Source organism: Triticum dicoccoides, chromosome 4B (assembly GCF_002162155.2).
Source record: "Triticum dicoccoides isolate Atlit2015 ecotype Zavitan chromosome 4B, WEW_v2.0, whole genome shotgun sequence".
NCBI classification, from domain to species: Eukaryota; Viridiplantae; Streptophyta; class Magnoliopsida; order Poales; family Poaceae; genus Triticum; species Triticum dicoccoides.
This window is the reverse complement of record NC_041387.1, coordinates 522,501,048-522,507,331: the sequence shown is the minus strand read 5'-3', so window position 1 is coordinate 522,507,331 and position 6,284 is coordinate 522,501,048.

Sequence of the window (6,284 nt, the reverse complement as noted above, 5' to 3'; positions counted from 1 at the left end):
ACCACGAAGGCTACATTTTGCCACTGCCCTCTCGGCTTCTTTTCCATTTACTCAGTGCAATATATATACACGAAGGTAGGCACTCAAGCCATGCAAAACTCACGCCACTAACCAACTTCCTAGCTACATGCACGCACTACCCCAACCGCCACCCTCGGCCACCATACCACGTATGAGCACATCTAGCTAACTAATTCCTGGATTCTCTCCATTATCTAGTACGACCCAGCTACCCAACTAACAGCCCATGCATGCACTAAGGCACTAACAAATCTATGCATGCAACTAACTAAACAGATTAGCTTTGCATATGTGTACACGTGAAGCACAACTCTGACGTGCACACCTGCCGCAGCCTGAACTACATGCATGACTCATCAATAACAAGATTAGTTCTAACATTCACCTCCCTAATCTTGTTAGCTTATTTCTCTCTTGAAGCACGTGGTCGTTGATGTCGTCGGTTCAACACCGAGATGTCCGCCAATGCCATCTTGTCACACTGATTGCCGCAGTCGCCGCTAGCTTCAGCGAGAGCCGCACCTCGTGCGCCTTCACCACGAGCGCACCTCCGTGGCACGCTCGCTGCCGCATGTTTGCCACCGGTGCCGCAACTCGCCGGCAACTCGCCTCCATGCTTGCCACTGGTGACACAACTCGCCGGTGACTCATCTCCATGTTGTCGACGATGACACACCTTATCGAAGACTCGGACATGGAACTTCTTATGGCGATGGCATCCACACATGGCCATCACCACCTTGTTGTCGGTGTTGCAACTTACCGGACAACAATTCCTTTCTCCATCTCTCGTGACGCAGCTCGACGACGATGGAGACACACACCAGCAGCTAGCAGCATCGCGCCACCAACGACGTCCACCTTGCACCGCCGACCTCCACCTCACATGGAGTCCGCCGCGCCGCCACCGTCACCTCGGATCGACAAGGCTCTGATACCAATTGTTGGCGCCGCCTCACATTGCAGTGCCGCTCCTTCTTCTACCTCAAGCTGCCTTACACAACTCTCTTGTGGTTTCTCTCTTATCTCATGAACACACACCATGGAAGGAACACGCTTGGAAAAACTCATAAACTCTCTCTCTCACACACACACACACACGCATATACTAGGGAAGAACACATAGCTTTGCCAAGTGACTCTCCCTTGGCTACCACGAAGGCTACATTTTGCCACTGCCCTCTCGGCTTCTTTTCCATTTACTCAGTGCAATATATATACACGAAGGTAGGCACTCAAGCCATGCAAAACTCACGCCACTAACCAACTTCCTAGCTACATGCACGCACTACCCCAACCGCCACACTCGGCCACCATACCACGTATGAGCACATCTAGCTAACTAATTCCTGGATTCTCTCCATTATCTAGTACGACCCAGCTACCCAACTAACAGCCCATGCATGCACTAAGGCACTAACAAATCTATGCATGCAACTAACTAAACAGATTAGCTTTGCATATGTGTACACGTGAAGCACAACTCTGACGTGCACACCTGCCGTAGCCTGAACTACATGCATGACTCATCAATAACAAGATTAGTTCTAACATTCACCTCCCTAATCTTGTTAGCTTATTTCTCTCTTGAAGCACGTGGTCGTTGATGTCGTCGGTGCAACACCGAGATGTCCGCCAATGTCATCTTGTCACACTGATTGCCGCAGTCGCCGCTAGCTTCAGCGAGAGCCGCACCTCGTGCGCCTTCACCACGAGCGCACCTCCGTGGCACGCTCGCTGCCGCATGTTTGCCACCGGTGCCGCAACTCGCCGGCAACTCGCCTCCATGCTTGCCACTGGTGACACAACTCGCCGGTGACTCATCTCCATGTTGTCGACGATGACACACCTTATCGAAGACTCGGACATGGAACTTCTTATGGCGATGGCATCCACACATGGCCATCACCACCTTGTTGTCGGTGTTGCAACTTACCGGACAACAATTCCTTTCTCCATCTCTCGTGACGCAGCTCGACGACGATGGAGACACACACCAGCAGCTAGCAGCATCGCGCCACCAACGACGTCCACCTTGCACCGCCGACCTCCACCTCACATGGAGTCCGCCGCGCCGCCACCGTCACCTCGGATCGACAAGGCTCTGATACCAATTGTTGGCGCCGCCTCACATTGCAGTGCCGCTCCTTCTTCTACCTCAAGCTGCCTTACACAACTCTCTTGTGGTTTCTCTCTTATCTCATGAACACACACCATGGAAGGAACACGGTTGGAAAAACTCATAAACTCTCTCTCTCTCTCTCACACACACACACGCATATACTAGGGAAGAACACATAGCTTTGCCAAGTGACTCTCCCTTGGCTACCACGAAGGCTACATTTTGCCACTGCCCTCTCGGCTTCTTTTCCATTTACTCAGTGCAATATATATACACGAAGGTAGGCACTCAAGCCATGCAAAACTCACGCCACTAACCAACTTCCTAGCTACATGCACGCACTACCCCAGCCGCCACACTCGGCCACCATACCACGTACGAGCACATCCAGCTAACTAATCCCCCATTATCTAGTACTACCCAGCTACCCAACTAACAGCCCACGCATGCACTAAGGCACTAACAAATCTATGCATGCAACTAACTAAACAGATTAGCTTTGCATATGTGTACACGTGAAGCACAACTCTGACGTGCACACCTGCCGCAGCTTTAACTACATGCATGACTCATCAATAACAAGATTAGTTCTAACACTAGGCACTACCTTTTCCAACAGAGAATTGTTACTTGCTCATTACAAAATATCCTGCTATCAAACTACTCCGCTACTCACAATTTTAGCACTTGTAGATATTACCTTGCTGAAAACCACTTGTCATTTCCTTTTGCTCCTTGTTGGGTTCAACACTCTTACTTATCTAAAAGGGCTACAATTGACCCCATATACTTGTGGGTCATCACTGCGATAGATCCCCTATACTTGTGGGTCATAACCACTCAAAATGTAGTCATCTCTGTTTTAAGCAATGAACTCTGGCACCTCTATATATCCATGCTTCCTTCTATGAAGGGCTTATCTTTTACTTCTCCGTCAATTTTATTTTTGTTGATTCAACTTCTCATTCCAACCTATTCTATAGTTGACAACCATCTTGTGGTGGGGAAAGATCCAAACACATATATCCAGTCAAATATATTTGATCATGAATTATTATTGTTGACAATTTTCTCTATGATTAATAAGTTGGGAGGTGAAACATTAAGCCCCTATCTTTCTCTGTGTTTGATGGATGCTATTTGTTCTAAAAATATGCTTCGAGTATTAGTAATCATAGATGATTATATGATAATTAAGTATGTGGAGCTCTTACTTTGACTTTGTTGAAAATAAAATGCATTGAAATTGTTTGGTGACTAAGAACATAGCTTGTAAAGTTTTAAGAGAATATATTGTTTAAACAATAGCATTTGAATTGATTGCTACTTTACCATGATGATTTTTATGAGAAAGAGTTCTTTTATGATTTTAGTAAAAGTGACTGAAATGATCATTGGTCAAACTTATGCACTATGCTAGCATTCACAATTCATAAATTATTTATTTTATCATTTACCTACTTGAGGACGAGCAGGAATTAAACTTGGGGATGCCAATACATCTCCAACATATATATAATTTATGAAGTATTCATGCCATGTTTACAACAATTTTATATGGTTTTGGTGCACTTTTATATGATTTTTATGGAACTTTCCTATTAACCTAGTACCCAATGCCAGCTGTTGTTTTCTGCATGTTTTTGGCTTTCCAGAAAATCCATACGTGATTTTTTGGGACCAAAAGAGACCCCCGAAGCCTGGGGGTGGACCAGACAAAGTCCAGGGGAGCGACAAGCTAAAGGGATGCCCCCTAGGGCACACTTGCCGAGCTTGTCGATCCCTTGTGGGCCCACTGACGTGAAACTGACGCCAAGAATTCCTATAAATTGTGAAAACCACATAAAGAAACCTAGAACTTCCACCCCGCCACCACAAGCCTCTATACCAAAGCAATCTCATATGGAGCCCTTTTCTGACACCCTGTCAAAGGGGTAAATCATCACCGGGGGTCATCTTCATCATCCCGGCGGTCTCCATGATGATGAGGGAGTAGTTCAACCACGGGGCTAAGGGTATGTACCAATAGCTATGTGTTTGATCTCTCTCTCTCTCTCTCTCTCTCTCTCCCTCTCTCTCTCTCTCTCTCTCTCTCTCTTTCTCGTTCTTGATCCGACATGATCTTGATGTAACCATGGGCTTTGTTAGTATACTCAGATCATATGGTGTTTTTCCCTCTCTATTTTGTTGTGATGAATTGAGTCTTGCTCTACGAGGTTTCATTATGTTGGATTAAATATTTTGTATTTGAGAACCCTTGATGTATCTCTTGCTTGTGGATACCCGTGGTGACAATGGGGTATTCTATTGAGTCACTTGATATATGTTTTGGTAATCAACTTGCGGATTCCCGTGGTGACATTGGGGTAATCTAGGCAAATAAGTTAATAAATATTTTCGCCCAACTTTCTCTGATAAAACTTTGGAGTGATTCTTTGTCGAACTTGTTATAAGATTCAATTATGTTAGCACTCTTAAGAGATTGCACTAGTGAAACTATGAACCCTAGGCCTTGTTTCTGAGCATTGCAACACCGTTCGTGCTCAGTTTTATTACTTGCTACCTTGCTATTTTTATTATTTTAGATTATAAAAACTTATTTCTACTATCCATACTACATTTGCATCTCCATCTCTTCGCCGAACTAGTGCACCTATACATTTTGCCGTTGTATTGGGTGTGTTGGGGACACAAGAGATTTCTTGTATTTGATTACAGGATTGTTTAAGAGATACCATTTTCATTTTACACCTCCCATAGATTCATAAGCCTTAGGTCATCCACTTGAGAGAAATTTGATGTTGTCCTAGAAAACTTTGCGCTTGGAGGCCCAACAGAGTCTACAAGAAATAAAGTTGCATAGTAGACATCATTGGCTGCCCTCTCCCTCCCCTCCAACCTATATATACTAGGGGATTTTTTTCCTTTGAGACAAAACAAGTTTTGGAGCCTCCTCAAATTCTTCTAGTTCTACTTCTAGTTGCCTAGTTAACTAATTAGAGCTAGTCTAATCCTCTTGTCCTCATAATTATAAGCTTCGTGTGGTTCTAATCTCCTACCTCTAATTCTCTAGAGACAATTAGCTCTAGAAGGCGAAGCGCTACCAGGTCATGAAGGTTGCACGCTTGCAACCTAGTAGAGAGGCTGGTTTTCGGTTCGAGGGGCTATTCAGGGCGGTATGAGGGATCGTTCATCGAAGGTTCTAGGGACTCCGAGTATGATTGTTACGTCTGCAATGTATCTATTATTTTTTATTGCACCTTTCCGGAGGGGAGCAAGATCATGGAGGGGTTCATCATCCTCGCTAGTGCTCCTCTAATGATGCCTGAGTTGTTCACCATAGACCTGCGGGTCCGTAGGTAGTTGCTAGATGGCTTCTTCTCTCTTTTTGATTCTTAATACAATGTTCTCCTCGATGTTCTTGGAGATCTATTTGATGTAATGACTTTTTGCAGTGTGTTTGTTGGGATCCGATGAAGTGCGAGTTTATGATCAGATCTATCCATGAATATTATTTGAGATTTATCTGAACGCTTATATGCATGATTGTTATAGCCTCGTATTTCTTCTCTAAATCTTTGGTTTAGTTAGGCGAATTAGTCAGCAGTCGATGTGTGGAGTAATAGTAGTAGATGCAGGAAGGAGTCGGTCTACTAATCTAGGATCTACCACAATTTTATCTTTCTTTTTACCGTAGAGGGATTGACAACCTCTCTTATGCCTTGGGTTGCAAGTATTTGTTCTTTGTGTGCAGGTACCGTTTACATAGTGTTGCCTGGTTCTCCTACTAGATTGATAACCTTGGTTTCATAACTAGGGGAAATACTTACCGCAGGTGTTCTGCATCATCCCTTCCTTTGTGGGGAAATACTGACGTGGATTCAAGCCACGTCAAAAGAATTTCTGGCGCCATTGCCGGGGAGACATCATCAACATCTATTAGGTTCCTAATCACAAATCTCATTTCCTTGCAATTTACATTATTTGCCATTTGTCTCTCGTTTTCATCTCCCCCACTTCTCAAAAATTTGCCTTTTTATTTGCCATCTTTTTCATTCGCCTTTTAATCGTCGGATCTCTTGTTTGCTTGCAATCTAGTTTTCATAGTCAGGATGTCTCAAGAAAATACCAAATTATGTGA